Raw genomic sequence first — 19,537 nt, forward strand, 5'->3', positions numbered from 1 at the left:
AAATCTCTTGCCCAAGGTCTCTGCCGGTGGATTGTCATAGGTGTTCTACAGGATTCTGAAGTAAGCACGGTGACAATTGGAGTAAAGAAGGAAGCAAAAGCTTCCTATCACATCAGTTAATAGGACTAGGTTTGCATCAATCAAACTGTTTACCTAAGTCTCGCTGCAAAAGGTATCCACTCAGAGCGACTCCGTCTTTACCGCTGAAGTAGTGAAATAAGTCTTATTGAGCTTCGTAATCAGACTGTCTCATCAGCGTACCCCCCGCTAGCCCATCCAAGCTCCTCTTCTCTCTGGCCCAAGGTCAAGTATCTACTAGCTCATCTGATTCAGTATTTAGGTTATTTGGTAGCAGGCACAATTTGTACTGGTGTTTCGTGTTGGAGGACTGGTTGTGTTGGTCCTGGAATTCGTATGAATAAGATAAGAATAGAACTAAGCTTCTGGAAGGTCAGGCCAAGCACCTAGATACTGCACATCTGGCTCTGGTTCCAGCCTCGCCAGCCTCACCACACAACCATCCCATGTTCACCTGCCTTGGCTTGCGGCTCATTCCTTCCTCCCTGAGAGTCTGTGCACGCGTTCCCTTCCCCTGGCACTTCCTGACCCTGACTGTGCCTGGGGCTGCTCCCGGTCTTTCTCTGCTCACTCAGGTGTCACCTCCTCTAGGGGCTCTCTTCCCCTCACAGGCCGCCCTGTGAAACTACCTCTAATCCTCAAGTCACACTCTACTGCTTCTTTATTTCCTTCTTACCTCTTAATGTAGTTTGAAATTGTCATGTCTACTGTTTTACTTGTTTCTGATTTGTCACCTTGCACTGAAAGGTAAGCTCTGTAGAGGCAGAAGCCTTCCTGTCTCGTTTACTGCTCAGGTCCCAAGTCCGAGAACGGTGTGAATGGTGTTACCTCAGGAGACATTTAATGAATTTATAAATAAATGAAGTGGAGGAGGTGGCCCTGATTAAAATAGAAGTGGAGGAAATGGTGTACTGGTCAAAGAACTCTCAAAAAAAAAAAGAAAAAGAAAAAGCTCGGATTTGTAATGTAATATTGGCCAATGTGGGGTGTGACGCTGTCATGATGGCCAGAGTCAAGCTGTCAATGGCATAACAACTAGCTTGCACACTCCCCACATATCTAAGTTAATTCTCAGAAGCTGGTCCTAGAAGGTGCCCTGGACCAGGGTCTAAGAGGAAGGTAACAGTAGTCCCAGAAATAATGTGACATGGGACTAAATTCCACTTTTAACCAGCCCTCTACAGATTTTTTGATATCATGAGGAAAAGGCTTGATGGAAAAAGAAGTTTTGCACAAGGGCTTAACAACACATTTTTGGTATAACCAATGTCCAAAAGAGGATACTTTTTAAAACAAAGAGGGGTGCCAGTCACTCAAGATACCGGGGCACCCATACCTGCAAACGGGGCCTTTCCTAAGCAGGTGACATAGGGTCACCCTAGCTGTAGCGAACAACTCAGGAGCCTGTCCTCCAGTAGCAAGACTCTGGAAGGGGACAACGTCTCTCCTCTGGCTCGAGAGAGGTTAGAAGCAAAAGAGTGGACCTGTGTCACCACATGGGCACTCTCGTAGAGCAGAGTGCAAGATTAGCTGAGGTGTCCATAAGGTAGTGGTGTGCATGCTGGCAGAGATGGAAATACCGGCATAACTGTAGTGACAGAAAGCCCCTCAGGTTGAGATGCCTGTCAGGAACCGATTGTTGGAGCAAGGCGCCATGGCTTACTTTACATGGAATCAACCTGGGTTGTCACGTGACAGGGCTCAAGAGATAGTGAGGCTGTGCCAGGCATGTAAGGGAAGCATCCTTACCACCCATTTGGGAATGTCCAGAGAGAATCAACAAGGGAGACACGTGGAAGCCGTGCAGCTAAACTGTTTTCTCCTCGTAGCTGGGGGATTAAACTAGCAGATTTCAGCAAAGAGATTAAGGGAGCTTGCCCAAGATCAACAAGATGGAGGGACTTAGGAGATGTCGAAGACCAGAACCACCCAGAGCCAAAACCAGTGGAGAGCGTTTGTCTGCCAGCCAGGCTCTGTGATAAGCATTTTGGTTCACAAGAAATCTAGGAGGGATATAGTGCTATTCTCATGTTTAATACTCTATCATTCTCACTTTACATTGTTATTCTCATTCTGTAGCTGGGACAGTAAAATTCGGAGCAAGTAAGTGACACGTGCATCTGCATGGTTGGTTAGGAATGAAGCTCGGGTCCCCTTGGAAGCCTGGACGCTGGTCCAGTTGATGGAATGCATCCCGATACACGCAGATTCATGGACTTGTTAGGAAACCTGGGTGCCCCAGGGGGCCCTCCTTTCCCCCAGGAAAGCTCTGTGATTTGCTTTCATGGCCCATGGCCTATGAAATTCCAAAACAAGACCCAGGGTTCTGTCAGTCCCGGGGGCTTGTTTCCTCTAGGTCACCTCTGTTTCTGGGCACCACGACTACGCGCACTTTCTCTGTCGTGGTGTGTCAGGAGCCAGAACTCCACTGCCTAGTGTGTCCTCCCTGGCTCCTCATCCCAAGCTGTATAAGTTTGTGGAAGAGCCAGAGTTACAGGGAAGGTCCTCATTCACTGCCCCTCCCCCATGACCCTTCCCTCTCCCCCGGCTCCCGCTGTGGGAAACATAACAATTGCCTTCTCCACATCACAGTCTCCATGGGCAGTAGCTGGTAGGTATGAAAGGGCTGGACTTGTACTGCTTGGGTTTCGGTACCGCTTGTCCTCACACCAGCTGAGTGGCTTTGGGCACGTGCCTCAGCTGCTTGGTGGCCTCAGTTCCCTCTTGTGTTATATGAAGGTAGTAACTGCTGCTCCCTCTGAGGACAATGCTAACTGCTCTGCAAATGAAAGTTACTATTATCAGTAGCAAAGAAGGAAGTATATTCAGTACCTTGAGTGTGTCCTTGGGCTCTAATCCTAACTGTGTTATTTTCTAAAAAAAGTGAAAGTTGCCAAATAAAAATTTTCATCTCTTTGTATTGCATCAACAAACAAGTAAGGCTTATTGGCTTTCCACGTAAAACCCAGAGACAAATACTACTGCAGTAGAAATGCCACCATTCAAAAGGATTTAGATCTGTTGGAAAGCTCTGTTGGAAAGCTCTGTTGGAAATACTCAGATGTCATGGGATTCTCACTTAAACCCAGTTTAAGAATCTAGAGAGAATCAATTTTGAGTGTGGAAAAATGTCTCTTCCATCCACTTTCGATGGGTGGGACTATGACTTGCTCTGCAGACTTGATCCTTCCCGCAACCCAAATGCAAGGCAGTGTTACTACCTCCCGTGAGGAAGGAGAGGATCAGGGAAGTGAAGGGATTTGCTCTCCAAGTCGCCTGGCTACTGGACAATGAAAGCGCTGGGACTTGAGGCGGATGCTGGAGCCCAGACTCCTACTGCAGCGCCCCCTGTTGGCTGAATGCGGTAGGTGAGGAGCAGGGAGTGTGTAAATGTTGGACGGGATTCTCTAAGTCCCATTAGCAAATCCCAGAAATCTGCATTATTCTTTAGTGACAGTTTGCTGAGAAGATATGTGGCTTTCTTGTCTTTACCTGCCAGGTTTTAAATGTCTCAAATAACTTAAACTGCAAAAATATGTTTTCAGGAATTTGAGGAAACTGTTCTACTTCCCTAAGTAATGGTCTTTAGGGAAGGGGCAGGAAGCGCCCCTTAGGCTGGCTCACGTGGGATGCGTGCCTATGCTTTTAGCAGGTTGCGGAGTTCATAGATGTGCGACCTCAGTCCTCAGTCGCTCGCTGCTTCAGAATATCATCTTTCCCTTCGATCTCTGCACATTTGGTCTCATCTTCAACAGGAGAAAATCCTGGAAATCCGGCATTGTTTGGCTCCTTTCTCACTAACCTGTCCAGGCTTTTCAGAAATCTCTCTGCCTCATTTGAAACAGGAAGTTTCAGCAGCCAGTTGTACAAATGGTATTGTATTATGTGGGATGTCACCTATTGTTACTGGAACAAAGACATCCTGAAATAAGGACAAAAGCTTACAATCTGCCAGAGTCCCAGACCCTTCAATAGCCTGGCATTGTGTCTGGGGAGTGATTGAGGGAATGGGGTCAACTCCGAGAATACACCTAAGCTTCTGAAACTCTGCTATTATTAGGCTGCCAGCATTGAGCTACAGGCAGCCTGTGCAAATAGCATTTGTAGTAACTGCTCTGTCTGCTCTGCATACAGGCAAAACAGGCCCTTTCTACACACATGTGGCCCCCCACCTCTGTGTAACAGATGGGAGAAAACCTTTGGGGGATGGTCCACAACTCAACCCCTCTGTTAACGCATTGGAAAAAAGCAAACTATTTATTAATTAAAAGTGCTATTAAACTTTCTCTTTTGCAATGCTGTGCATAAATCATGCCATCCTCAGACTGTTAAGATCTACATCTGTAAGAGTAAATGCATGTTACACTTTGTTTAAAAGGAATACTGTGTTGTGACAGCCTAATTGGCGTTGCCAGGAGTCTGGACTCAGTGGGTGCAGGCCCTGGCCCCAGCAGTCCGCGTTCTGCCTGTTTACTGAGGGTTTTGCAGTGTATGCTGCCGGGTGAGGGTCTTTGGTCTTACGTAAGTAGAAAGAGAGAAGCTGAGAGAATTGGCCAGAACCCAGGAGAGCCGACTTCTTCATCATCTGCCGTAGGTTCTGGAGGAAGAGAGAGGATCTTCTATGAATGTTTTCTTTTTCCTTCTGCTTAGAGCTTGGGACTTGACCCCCATGCACTGTCTTCATGACTTGTGTTGGGACTCAAGTGAGTGTGCAAACGCTCCTTGGCACCTCCCCTAGACGCACTCTATTCTTGGTCTGTGGGGACAATGACCCACATTGAAAAGGTTCCTGCAGGAAAAGAAAGGAAGAGCATTTGCTCATGAGAGGTGTTTCTGTGTCCTCCAACCAAAGGTCCAATCTCTACTGTCATTCAATCTCTATTTACATCCCTTTCTTAACCCTCTATCACCATTGTCCCTCCTCCTCATGAGGCAGAAGAGGAGGGAGTGAGGACCAATCCTGTCCAGAGTTTCAGTGGGGCCCCTAACAGACCCTGGCTCAGGAACCGTGAAGGATGAAGGGACTCCCGTGGACAGCGATGACGGCAGAAAGGACTTAAGGAAGCAGACGTATCTCGAACATGATGAGCCGTGTTGGCTGTTTGCAAAAGCAATGGCTCAGGCAAGACCTCTAGCCGGCTGAACAAGCTGTGCGGTGGCCTGCCTTCTCCCTTTGGGGGTCGCACTGTCCCTCATTGTGAGTCAGAGTAAAAGGAATCACATGGGATCAGTTCACAATGTACAAATTGATTGCGCTCTAAAGGTTAATTTGTAAAGCCCGATGTTTCTATGGAAAAAAGCTTCCCAAATTCCAGTGTTATAAATTCTATGTAGGTTCCTGGGCCACTATTTATGACAGAATTATAATACTTTGCATTCATAATGTTGGATACCAGACAAAAGTACTGTTGGGAATAGACGGTATTTCCTCTGGACTGTGATTTAAATACTCACTATAAGGGGGCTACGTATTTCCTTTGATGTCAGATTCGATGAGTAAAGTCTCATCTCTGCAGCTTGGTCCCCGGGGGACCGTCCTGCGCAGATGAGCTCCAGCGACAGTCTTCACTGGTGCAATCAGCTTCAGAGCTTCTCTGTGTTACAGCCCCTTTGAGGGGCCCGACATAAATCAGGGTCACAGAGAACAGTGGAACAGGAGTGACAAGTATCTGGGTGTGGAGCTGAGAAACAGGAAGAGCTTCAGTTTCTAGGAGGTGGAATCCAGGTGAGCCTCATGCCTGAGGACTGACGACAGAAGAGACACAGCATCAGCAAACTCAGGTTGATTCAAATTTACGAGGTTAAGAATATCAAGACATGACCATAATTGCTTCAAACGTCACATTATTGTTTTCAAAGAAATAATATGTTACCCAAAACAGCTAAACTCCCAGCTGTCTCTCCCTAATTCCACTGCATTATCCTAAATTATTGCCACACATGGGCCTTCATTTTGAGAAAAAAAAACATGATGTGATAGGCTACATTTTGGGGATTGGAAATGGACGACGGTTCTCAGATTGTTCAGTGCCTGGAGCATAGATAAGGGCCCAGAAGGCAGGTGTTTCTCAACAAGATCAATTCCTCATTAAAACCTTGAAATGATGTCAAAAACCTCTTTTTCCCTGTTTGAATGTCTCCCGGTCATCACTTGTTCAAGTGGTTGTGGGTGAGAAGAAAGCCTAGCTGGGAAAGCTACATGCTACCCAGGGCAGTTGGCAGAGGCTGGTGGTGCTGGTGGTGTCCTTGGCCTCCGGCTTTCCTTCCTGCATCTATAAAGTGGTCATGTGTAGAATGAAAGCAGAGGTGATTATAAGCTTCGGTATGTTTAGCGCACACACTATAAAATTGCCAGGTAATAAAGGTGCCAGAAACATTTAAAGTGATTTTCCCTCCACGTGGTTCCCATAAGCGGTGGAACCCAACTAGTCACAGGAAAGCTCAGAGCCCATCACCTTCCGTGCTGTGTTAGCGCAGGGAGCGCACCAGACTAGGCACCTCCGACTCAGAACATCAAAGGGAAGTGTGTTTACAGGACAGAATATTTTCAAGTTCATGGAAATAATGATGCCAACCTAGAAAGCGTGAGCAAGGTGTTACAGTACAGATTTAAACTTTTAGAAATAATGGGAAAGTGCAAGATCAAAGTAAATTTCCTGCATTGATATATTCATTTAGTGATCAAAGTCCCAAAATGCCATAACATACTTATTTTAAAATAATTTGCTTTTATTTTTTCCATATACAGACATATAAATAAAAAAGTATCCCCAAGATAACTCCTGTTGACTCTTTTACCAATGAGAAATAAGTGACCTTCACAGGGGACATGAGTGGGCAGCTATAAAATAAAGCATATTCTCTTATATTCAACTTTCTCCACCCCAAAAAAGTAACAACTGCTTGATCTTTACTCTCTCCTGATAATCTTTTCAAAAAAAACAAACACACATAGTGTGTGTGAGTGTGTGTGTGTGTGAGTGTGTGTGAGTGTGTGTGAGTGAGTGTGTGTGTGTGTGTGAGTGTGTGTGTGAGTGTGTGTGTGTGAGTGTGTGTGAGTGAGTGTGTGTGTGTGTGTGTGTGTGAGTGTGTGTGTGTGTGTGAGAGTGTGTGTGAGTGTGTGTGTGTGTGAATGTGTGTGTGTGTGTATGTGTGTGTGTTTTAAATCCAGAGATGACTGATTGTAACGGCCCATCTGAGGACAGCTTGCTTGGTGCCTGGCCATTCCGTGTCCTGCCCGGGGATCATTGACTACAGACACAATAACCCACGAGGTGCATTTTGGTCTTGGGGTCTTATATGCTATTTATTTGTAATTTAACCAGGAACCAGGTTTCTATATTTATTTGGAAACCTACAGGCTACCAAAAGCCCTTTATTTTGACGACTAGCTAGGCATTCACCGTATTTATACTGTATGCTATTTTTCTGCCAGTAAGCTCTTCTCTACTTAGAATAATATCCTTGAGAACTCAGATGTCTCAGTTTTTCATCACCCAGAATAGAGTGAGTATAAGTCAACAGGTGGATAAATTTCATTCATCGATTTTCAATGTCACCGTGATAGTTCTTCTCAATATGTAAATTTTGTCTCTCTTTAGCCCTGAGCCCTTTGTGCTTTTTAATGAACGTATAGTGGGGCTCATGAAAAAAAATAGAAATGTACAGATAAACAGACAAAACTATACCATGCTTAGAGACTAAAGCAGGTATTATATATGAAAACGTGTCTGAGAGAAATCCAAAGTAAACAACAACAAAATAAAGGATTGCTGAGCGCATATTTACATCTTTTAAAACTTAAATTATTTCCATGATAATTGTAAACTTGACTGTAGCTGGATTCCACATGTAGTTTGCATATTGTTTGCATATTGAGAAGATCTATCATGGTGACATTGAAAATCGATGAATGCAATTTATCCACCTGTTGACTTATAGTCACTCTATTCGGGGTGATGAAAAACTGAGACATCTGAGTTCTCAAGGATATTATTCTAAGTAGAGAAGAGCTTACTGGCAGAAAAATAGCATACAGTATAAATACGGTGAATGCCTAGCTAGTCGTCAAAATAAAGGGCTTTTGGTAGCCTGTAGGTTTCCAAATAAATATAGAAACCTGCTTCCTTCCCAGTGACAGCACAGGACAGAGCTGCAGGTAGTATGTGGAGTTGCTGGGCAGGAGGGAGCTGGAGGACGACAGTGGGGGTCAGAGAGAGTAGGAGCTGTGTTTTAAAAACTTAGTGTGGATATGTATTCCCTTTGTGTGTGTGCGCGAGTGTGTGTGTGTGTGGGGGGTGATGGTGGTGGTTGGCCTATCCTTAGGCTTCAGGATCCTGGTGACAAAGGTGCCTGCTAAATTTAAAAGTGAGCCTCTGATGTAATTGACCTAGCTAGGAAGAATTGTATCTACTTTGATTACGATTTGATTAATTCATGTTGAAAGAGTTTTACAAACAGATTTCCTTCTTAGGGAAGAAAAGATGTATTTGCATAGTCCAGTAGGGGTGGAGCTTTTCCCATGAGATGAGTAAGATGTACTCTCTGTACCCATGGAATCCACCACCTACCTTGTTTCCCTGAAAATAAGACCTAGCCGAACAATCAGCTCTAATGCGTCTTTTGGAGCAAAAATTAATATAAGACCCGGTATTATATTATATTATATTACATTATATTATATTATATCAGGTCTTATAGTAAAATAAGACCGGGTCTTATATTACTTTCTGCTCCAAAAGACGCATTAAAGCTGATGGTCCAGCTAGGTCTTGTTTTCAGGGAAACTCAGTAGGAGAAGGAAAAGACACCTAGGACAGCTAAGGAAGGGCATGAGAGCTCAAAGGGAGCACACAACAGACTGAGTGTGATAAGGGCCTGGCTCTGCATGTGGCATGCTGGGTGAGGACGGACTGAGTGTGAATACAGCCCAGGGCACTGCGTGTGGCATGCTGGGTGAGGACGGACTGAGTGTGAATACAGCCCAGGGCCCTGCGTGTGGCGTGCTGGGTGAGGACAGACTGAGTGTGAATAAGGGTTTGGCCCCGTGTGTGGCATGCTGGGTGAGGACGGACTGAGTGTGAATACAGCCCAGGGCACTGCGTGTGGCGTGCTGGGTGAGGACGGACTGAGTGTGAATACAGCCCAGGGCACTGCGTGTGGCGTGCTGGGTGAGGACGGACTGAGTGTGAATACAGCCCAGGGCACTGCGTGTGGCGTGCTGGGTGAGGACGGACTGAGTGTGAATACAGCCCAGGGTACTGCGTGTGGCATGCTGGGTGAGGACGGACTGAGTGTGAATAAGGGCCTGGCCCTACGTGTGGCATGCTGGGTGAGGACGCAGGGAAGGGGATGGGGTGCACCTGTGGATGGCCATCAATGCCTCACCAAGGACTTTTTTATAGAAATTTTGGTTACATCACCGATTTTATTTCTTTCTCTCTGTCTTGTTGGCTGTCTGAAGAGTAAGGTTGAGCTGGCTGTCCACCCCAGTGTCCCCACTCTTATCTTTGCAATGGGCTGTCCTGGACTTCGCTGGTGTGCAGAAAACTTGGCACCCATCAGAACGGGTCCCAGCTGCGTCCCCTGGGAACTCTGGTGCCTCCAGGCCTCTGAGGGCTGGGCCCTGGCGGGGATGGGCTCTGCTCCCAGGGTCTGCAATCAGACACCACGGCTTTAAACACTGTGACCCTGGGCCTTCTGAACTCCAGGTTCTCGCCTGGACAATAGGGGTAATAACAGTGCTACCTCCTAGCGTTGTTGCTTTTCCAATGTATGTGTCATAGCCATAAGCAAGTGCTAAGTAGCTGTCCATTCTCATGCTCACCGTTTCACAGAGAAGCACAGGCCTGCGTGTGAGTCTTGGCATCACTGCTTACCAGCTGTACCCACTGGGTTACTTAAAAAAAAAAAAAAAAACTAAACTACATTTATTGGGGTAAATTTATTGGGTAAATAACATTCGGTAAGTTTCAGGCGTACACTTCCGTATTACATCTTCTATGCATCATCTCCCATTGTGAGCTCACCGCCCAGAGTCAGCTCTCCTTCCATTCTGGACCCTGTTTACCCTCCTCTACCACTCCCCTCCCCCCGGTAATAAGTGGGTCACTTCTTGTTTAAGTTGAAGATTTCTGACCTTTTAAAGAGAAATAATGCCCTCGTAGAGCTTTGGGAGGATTTGAGTGTTGTCTGGCAAGGGGGCCCGCGACCGATCGTGGCACACACTCTGTACAAGTTAGCTTTGACCGTTTTGCCAAGAAACGCGACCCAAGGCATTCTTCAGTCTGGTCCTTTGGAGATGGGACCAGCCCAACCTATGCCTCTTCCTTCTGTGTTTTGTGGGGTGAAGATGGAGTCAGTGTGTTTGGGTCATTTCTCTCGCCATGCCTGACCCTGCTAACTGCTCTCGCCACTGGCTGGCAGTGACGTGCTGGAGCGCCTTGCGGCTCAGAGGACACTACGTGCAATTCATCTCTGCACCTCGGCCCACAGGCCACATGCGCAGTCAGAGAAGGTGAGGCTGACGGCTGTGAAGTCTGGGGATTAAACCAAGGGGCATAACAGACCAGAAGCTATTCTTCAGGCAGCGCGGAGGCCATCCATTTCCTAGTATGGTCTTTACATGTGTCAGTCACACATTCACTCACCTTTGAAAACACCCACTTTGCAAGTTTGACTGTAATATGTTATTTTACCCCTAAAATGCAATAAAACACAAAAGAAAATGTAACTGACCTCATCACGTCATTAATGCTTTTATAAAAAGAGGAATAAAGTAATTTATAAAGCATTAAAATGTGAGCCAGCCACAGTGCTTGCTGAAACTGCCCATAAATCCCTGTCACCTATTTTTGTATGTACGTGACGTAGGGCTGCCCCAGACATACATCAGAGTCACTGTCAAACTGGGTAAGCCAGTTTTTTTTTTGTGGTATGATTTTGATTTTTTGATTTATTATTTATTTATTTTTTTTGGTAAGCCACTTTTTAACTTCTCCAAAACATCTCTGTTCTCTCTCAGCCAGGTATCGTTATAATTTTATAGGGTAAGAATGTAATCATTTTGTAATAAATTCAATCCTCAAGTATATCCAACGGCTTTGATGTTCCCCGACCGCAGCAGGGATGATAAGGACTCAGGGCCCTGCCGGCATCGTGTGTCTGCACAGGTCGGGCTGTGTACGCCTCCAGGAGCCTCTGCTGTCCTGACTTCCGGGAATAGTGCCCTCTTGAGTTGTGCAGTGGTTCTGTGCTCCTGGGTGCTTACGTTTTGGGGGACTGACATGGACGTGCTACTGTAGTCGGAGTGTTTGTGTCCCCCCCAAATCCATGTGTGTTAGGAGGTGGGGCCTCTGGGGGTTATGAGGTCATGAGGATGCAGGGGCTCCTCATCGTCTAGCGCCACGATGGGCTGAGTGCCCTTGTAACGAGGCCCAGAGAGCCCCTCGTCCCTTCCTCCCTGTGAGGACACAGGAGAAGACCCTGTCTGTGAACCAGGGGGTGGGGTCTCAGCAGGCACCAGATTGCCAGCACCTTGATCTGGGACGTCCAGCCTCCCGCCGGTGAGGAGTGAGCATCCGTTGTTGATAAGGCCCCTGGTCTATGGTCTGTTTTAGCAGCCCCCAGGTGACTGAGACAGACATGAGCACGGAGGGAACAGCAGAATTCAGGTGGGTGCTGCAGAGAAACTTAATGGAAGGTTTGGGAGGGTGGGGAGGCTCCTTTAATTTGAAAAATCAGTTTTTATCCAGAGAGGTAATATTGTTTGTGATGACTGGAAATGAGCAGAAGCCAGGCCGTGAAGGTGTGTAGGCCAGCCTTTCAGACAGGGGGAACTGTGGGCAGTGGCCAGAGCAGGAGGGGGCCTGCAGCACAGGCCAGGGTGGCCCAGGTCTGAGCAGAGGGAGCGTGGAGGAGGCAGGTCAGAGTTCTGCAGGGTTGTCTTTTAGTTCCATGATTTTAAGACTGTTACGGAGCCATTGTGGTCCGTAAGCAGGGAGGGAAGGGTTAGGACTGATGGAGAAGGATCACACCCACGCTGTGGGGAACGGGTTACTGGAAGCAGCGAGATGCAGGAAGCAGAGTGAGCACATGTGGTATGGTCCAGGCAAGGCCTGATCGTAGCCTAGAAGGGAACAGTGCTGGCCAGAGTCAGGGTACACTTGGCAGTGGAGCCCCCTGCATCCGCGACGGGATAGCTGGGGAATCGTGTCTATCTTCCCCGGGCACCAGGCATCCGCGTGGACCACGTCCTGCACACCATCTCTTTTGAGTGGTCTGGAAGTAGGTGCAGGCAGTCCCGTTTTGTGGTGGACATGATCAAGGCTGAATGGGTTAAGTGACTTGCCACATGTCACAAATCTTGCAACTTCAAAGGGAGAAAATGAACCCAGTTCTTTCTGAATGTGAAACTTCAGCTCTTTCTCCTAGGCCACTACACTTCTTCATTGTTATTTTGGTCCTAAGAATTGACAGTGGCACTTAGCTTTCTCTTTCATTTCCCAAGGTGCACGACACAATATTGAAGAAACATTAAGAAGAGAACCCCAGAGTCCCTGGGGACACGGGTACTGGGGCTGGGTGCATTTTCTGTCCAAGTGGGTGGTCTCTGCACTCAGATTTCAATACAAGGAATGCACATTTAGGCAACAGCAGAGCAGCGACGACTCTCTGCTCGATGCCTGATGTGGAAAGTGACCAGTTGAAGCCACACACGCATGTAATCCTCTGGCCCTAATGTGTCTGCCTTGTACATGAAAGGACTACAGACCCCGTTTGGCTAGGAGGTTTTGTTGAACTTTACTTCTTCACGTTTTCTAGGTTGGATTCAAAATATCACGCTTTTCCCCCCAGTGGTAAATCACACACTAAAATATGGATTCTTTTTACAAGCTGTGGTTCCACCCTTGCACTCACATCTCTGGAATTTCTATCACTAACCATTTAACTGCCCGTTACCTCTCTAAACCCAAGGTCTATAGGTAGCTACTTCTCCAGTTGTTGGCTTCGTATGGTTTAGATTATTTAGCCAAAGAGCGTATTGTTCTAGAAATTGTCAGTTCCCTCTGTACATGGTTGAAACAGTCCCTCTTTATTTGGCACTGGCTTCATGTAGATATGGGACAAGCACATTTCAAAACAACTCATGCATTCCTTACATATCTGAATATTAACCTCTATTAAAAAACAACAAGCACTGGTGAGGATGTGGAGAAAAGGGAACCCTCATGCACTGTTGGTGGGATAGCTGATTGGTGCAGCCACTATGGAAAACAGTATGGAGGTTCCTCAAAAAATCAAAAATAGAACTACCTTATGACCCAGCAATTCCACTTCTGGGTATTTATCCGAAGAAACGCAAAACACTAATTCGAAAAGGTAGGTGCACTCCTATGTTTATCGCAGCGCTGTTCACTATAGCCAAGACATGGAAGCAACGTAAGAGTCCATCAATAGCAATTGGACAAAGAAGACATGGTACATTTATACAAAGGGATATTACTCAGCCATAAAAAAATCTTGCCATTTATCATTTGTGACAACGTGGATGGACCTAGAGGATAGTATGCTAAGTGAAATAAGTCATACAGAGAAAGAAAATGCCATATGATTTCACATCTATGTGGAATCTAAAAAAAAAATAAATGAACAACAGACTCAAAGATGCAGAGAACAAACTGATGATTGCCAGACAAAAGGGGGTTTCGGAGGCTGAGTGTAAAAAGGGAAGGGAGTAAGGTACAAACTGGTAGTTTGTAGTCACAGGGATACAAAGTACAGCACAGGAAATATAGTCAATAATATTATAATAACTATGCATGTGCCAGATGGGTACTAGACGAATGGGGTGATCACTTCATAAGTTATATAAATGTCTAATCATGACGTTGTACACCTGAAACTAATATAATATTGACTGTCAACTATAACTGAAGAATAAATTAAACAAAAACATTTCGTGCTGATCAGTACAATTTTTTTTAGCATCTAGACATTTCCTCCAGGGTCAAAACGAAAACAAAAGACCTCTCCCTCTGTCTACAGATACAGACACTCACCAGTATCATAGTATCCACGCCCTGCTGATTATTCCATCACTCAATAGATGTTTATGGAAGCTCTGCTGTCAGGAACTGTACTAGGAACTGAGGATACAGAAGGAAAATGCATTCCAGGCCTCAAGGAGTTAACTGATAGCACTAGTTAGATTAGCTAACTGTGCACCTTTAAAAAACAAAAGAAATAATTGCAAATTCTGCGAAAATACTTGGGAGCTCGCCATCTAGTTTCTGTGAGGCCTACCAACTGCTGAGTGTTTTGTCTCTGGCCCATAGGACCCAGATAATGCTCCCCTAGGTCTTACGTTCATAGAGAAAGTCTTCTATTGGGTGATTCTGTGTGTTTATTCATGCATTTATTCATATTCCTCAATGAGGTATAAAATTTTGTTTACAAATCATGTGACAAGTGGCAATTCTAAATGCCATGTCATTGCAGTGGGAACAGTCTAGATATTAGGGCAAACAAATGATTGCATAGAATTTCTGTGAAGCAGAGAGAGAACAGCAGGACTGCCTACCCCAGAAGGAAGTGAGGTGGATTGGAGAGTCTCTGCTTAATTTGTTGGTTCTAGGGAGCAAAAGATCTTTGAAATGTGTCCCAGGAGTGCTTTCCAGCTTGAATTACCATGTGGTATTGTACTACACAGACCAAACAGGTCAGGGATGGTCAAAGGGTGTCCTTCAGTTAAAATCTCAAGGTGGCAAACTCTTCCACTGTCAGACAGAATTCTGTTGTGCTGCTTGCCGACTGTCTACGAACAAGTCTTTTTTTTGTTTTTGTTTTTTTTAACCAAGAACAACCATAATGGATTTTCCTGCATCTGATCTGGGCAGTGACAACAGCTGAAAACCCAGTGGAGAGGCACATCCACTATAAGCAAACCTGTGAAAACAATTCCTCCCACAACGGGACACCAGAAAGAGCACCCTTTCCAGAGGGGGCCATGTGGTGACAGACGGGGCCATGGCTTGCCGTCTTCTCCTCCGTTCTGAATTCTGTCCTCCCTGACTTGTTTTTACTTTCTGTTTGAATTGGCTCGGCTTTATTTTGCCCCAAACACTCTCTTTAGTCACCCACTGATAGGGTTGTGAGAGTGTAAGTCCAGGCTGCCCACACCCGACACGACTCAGAGCGAAGTGTTGTCAAGGATCACTTGACGTCAAGGCTGACTTTTAAATTTGCCAGAAAGGCTTTCTTTGGAGAGAATGCTCAACCGTCACACTCCGTTTGGAGAGCTGGTCCTGGCCGCTGGCATTCCAAACCCACAAATGCCATTTCTAAACGTTTACTACAGCACAGAGACGGGCAAGGAGACCTCAGACACTGGCATGAGCTCTTTTTGCGGCTGTAGTTAATCAGCAATTTAATGTACCGTTCATCTCTTCTTTTCTTCTGTCTTCTACCCCGATGCTTTACAGCCCACTGCTCTTACAAAACTCATTTAAACATCATTTGTTTCTCTCTCGCTTGAACATCATAGATTTAGTTGTCGTGTGCGGGGATGAGCTGTGCCTCAGATTTTAATAGAATGATTTATTTTATTTGAAAGTCTGGCTTTGGCTTATTTACACATTTAATTTGGAATCTGTGGGAACCTCTAAATATGCCTCCAGAGTCTGTATAACCGTCTAATAGCACCTCTCCCTGCTCCTACTTTCTGACACAAAGTGACTTTTGAAACACTTCCATTTTCCCTCTCTATTTAATGTACGCTGGTCCACTCTTTTTTTTTTTTTTAAATTCATTTTTTACAGTCCGTCATGGAGTATTTGTTTACCAAATGTTACTTTTCTTGGATCAAATCTATTTTTGAGGAGTGCAAAAGCAAACCACCGTGTGAAGTTGTCAGGCTTCATTTTATTTATGCATGAATAACACAAATAACTTGAAAATGACCCAGCCTGTTTTTCTCAGATTCAGATAGAAAAACTGCTTCCGGGCGATGTTTATGCCAAACCGTTCACGCCGAGTTTCCAGTTTCGGTGCCAGCTGGGTTTAGCAGCCAAGTTGTAAACCTTTGGTAAACACGGTTTATAATGAAAGTGCGGACACGACCTGGATCAGAGCGCAAGTGGGACTGATGTAGATTTACTCTAGAATCAGAGACTAAGAGGAACAGGCAGGGAAAGAGGCTGGCTCTAAAGTGTTCCCACTGCGATGTGGAAAACACACAAATGATGATATTTGATTACTGAAGTCCCATTAGGCCCATTTGGGCTTTTTATGTTTCCTCTGCCATCCCCGCCAAGTAGCTTCATGCTCAGTTTGAAGTGGCAGCTTACTGTTACAAGGTGGCTCTTCCCGAGTCCCCGCCCCCCACTTGGCCTCCAACTTAGCAGGGTGGTCGTGGGGGGTGGTGCACATTTCAAGACACAGGTGGCTGTGTTCACTGTGTGCATCCCTCAAGATGCCTAGGAAAGAATCAAACATTCCAAAATCCGTTCAGCAATATCCATTCAAGTCAGCACTCTCTTTTAACATGATGCCTCCAGCTTTCTAAAAGCTGGAGGCGGTGACATCTCCCCTTGTTTATAACCATCCCAGAGAGTCCCATCGCCTTGGGTTAACACCCACACTTCTCAGTGGAACCTGAAAGACCCAGAAGGTGCTCCTTCTGTGTATAAACTCATTACCTCCCTCCATTCTCTGCTACAGAAGAAATGGGTGCCCCCAAATCCATACGCTGACACTGCACCTGCAGTGTGGTGGTGTCAGGAGGTAAGGTCTCTGGGAGGTGATGAGGTGGAGCCCCCATGTGGGATTAGAGTCCTTATAAAGAGACCCCAGAGAGCCCCCCCCCAATCCTCCCACACTGTCAGTTCACAGTGAGAAGACGCCCTCTGTGACCCAGAGAGCAGGGTGTCACCAGACAACGAACCTGCCGGGGCCTGGACCTTACACTTCCGGGCTTCACACTGTGAGAAATGAATGTCTGTTGTTTATAAGCCTCCTGGTCTGTGGTGCTTTGTTATGGCCACCTGAGCTGACCGAGACACCCCCATTCGGGCTCTCAAGTTCAAGTGAGATTAATACCCTTCCTGTCCCCAGAGCACCCCAAGTTGATTCCCGCCCTCGGGCTTCTGGTTGTCCCCTCTGCTGGGAGGGCAGCCTTGTTTTGTCTCTGATGTGGCTGGTTCCTTCTTGCCGCTCAGGTCTCAAGTCAAATTGTCCCCAAAACTCAATCTGAATCAGCTCCCACCTGCCCCCACCCACCCCTCACCATTTCCATTTCTTACATTGTTGGGTTTTTTCTTCATAACCAATCTGAGATCACTCACTTGCTTAGTTGCTGACTGATTCCAGTGTAAATTTGATTAGAATATAAATTTTATAAGAGCTCTGACGAAATAATAATTTTCTATTATTTCTGAGTTGCATTCCCGGGACCAGGCCCACAGGGTGCTCAGCGCCGGGGGTGCAGCGCCGGGGGTGCAGGCACAGGAAAGCACGGGGTCTGGTTGAGCCCAGAGAGCCCAGGATCTAGAGTGCTGAGGGGACATCTCTGCAGGTGGTGAGGGATGGTTGGGACAAGGCTGAGGGAGCCCCATCCCCTGCGTGCAGTGTGTGTGGCAAGCGTTGCCATGCTTATGGCACACGTGGGACCTGTGGTCCCAGGCAGACCTCATGGTACGGCACGGTGGCCCCTGGCCAGCACAGTGTATCACTGAAGCAGCACTCACCTCTGAGAAGGGCCCAGCAGTCTCCTTTTGTATAAAAGGTGACACTATTCAGGCTTCTGGGAAACTTGGAAAAAGTCATTTGCTTCAAGGAAACTTAATGGCCAGAAAGATAACTTGAAAAAGTTCTGAGGTGAAGTCCATGGCCTCATGTGTGCTTGGTGTCTACGGATGGTCCTGCTTTTATCAGAGCCCGAGGGTGGAGGCGGCCTCCACAGATCCGCAGAACGAAAGTGACTTCAGGGAAGGCCAGGGTGATGCCAGAGGTATTTGCCAACTGGCTCCGGACGTCCCAGCTCCACACCACACCCCGAACGCTGCATTGTCACAGCAGAGACTGTCACTTGCTGAGGTCAGCCCACGAAGAACTGCGTGGGAGAGATGAATGTGGAGACACTCTGAGAGACAGGTGTGGACCGCTCGCTGACGGGCAGTCCTAGCTGTGAGCGCACCTCCTCCGAGCACACCGGAGGCCCTTTTCCCGTCTGCAGTGTGGGTCGCCTCCCTCTGAAGTCATTACCTCCCTGCCCTTCACCCGGACTGCTGCCCACCGTTCCTCTCACACCTGCTCTGCAACAGGCCTTTTCTAGACCTCGTTACTCATTACTGGTCCTGTCTCTACCTTCTCAGGGAGAAGCTCCAGGCCCCCTGACATTGTCCTTCACAGCTGCATGGTGGCGGGAGAGATGACAGGGACGCACGGAGCACATGTCTGGTCTGTCTTCTGGCTTTGGAATGAGCAAAAACCAAGCCACAGCAAACAGCTCCATTTCCACTCGGGATCCATATTATCTCTGACCGTCGATCAGTGAGTACCCTGAAGAGTTGCGCTTTCTCAGTAAACGTCCTTCTCTGCTCCGGCACACGTTGTCTGTCTGTAATCACCTGGCCTGTAGGTGACATTTATTGAATATGTGCTGTGTCCGCAGCTCCCCCTGTGTCACCTCATTTACTTCCGACCGCCAACCTGTGAGGTGGCTCTGTTTTAGCCTGACTATGCAGTGACCCAAGGCTTCAAGGACAGGACCCCTCAGGGGCACGAAGACTCGTCCAGCAGCCCAGGCAGGATTTAAACCTCGGCAGCCAGATACAGTGCTTTGGCTGCTCATCTCTCTCCGTGTTTCCAGAGTCTTCGGTGACAGGGTACGACATTACAATTCAGCTTACAGTCACAGAGGTACACCTCGAAAAGTATTCCACACTCTGATCAGCTTTAGTTCTGAGATCTCCAGCCTCATTCCTTCCTGTCTGGGGCTCTGCAGGGCTCCTTTAGGCTGGAACATTCAGTGAGGTCTGTAAGGAACAGACGCTTCAGGCACCACCCTCCTGACTCCTCCTGGGCCCTGGGTTTCAGGTCCTGGGTCCTGAGTCCTAGATTTCAGCTCCTGAATCCTGGGTCCTGTGTTTCAGGTCCTGGGTCCTGGGTCCTGGGTCCTGGTCCTGGGCCCTAGGTTTCAGGTCCTGGGTCCTGGGTGCTGGGTCCTGAGTTTCAGGTCCTGCCCTTCATCGCAGGCCTCCTGCATACCTGGCCCTGCTGCCCATTCCAACAGCTGGACAGTGGTCAGTCACACTGCTGCCTCCGGCTCCACCCAAGGCTGTGCCCTGCTCTACCCACTCCTGGAGAGCTGCCCGTGTCCCCAACCCACACTGCGACATGTCACCACCCACTGCCATCTCAAGGAGCCAGGTCTGTAGCCCTCAGTAGATCAAGGAGAAAA

This window comes from Rhinolophus ferrumequinum, unplaced genomic scaffold (assembly GCF_004115265.2).
Source record: "Rhinolophus ferrumequinum isolate MPI-CBG mRhiFer1 unplaced genomic scaffold, mRhiFer1_v1.p scaffold_109_arrow_ctg1, whole genome shotgun sequence".
NCBI lineage: Eukaryota > Metazoa > Chordata > Mammalia > Chiroptera > Rhinolophidae > Rhinolophus > Rhinolophus ferrumequinum.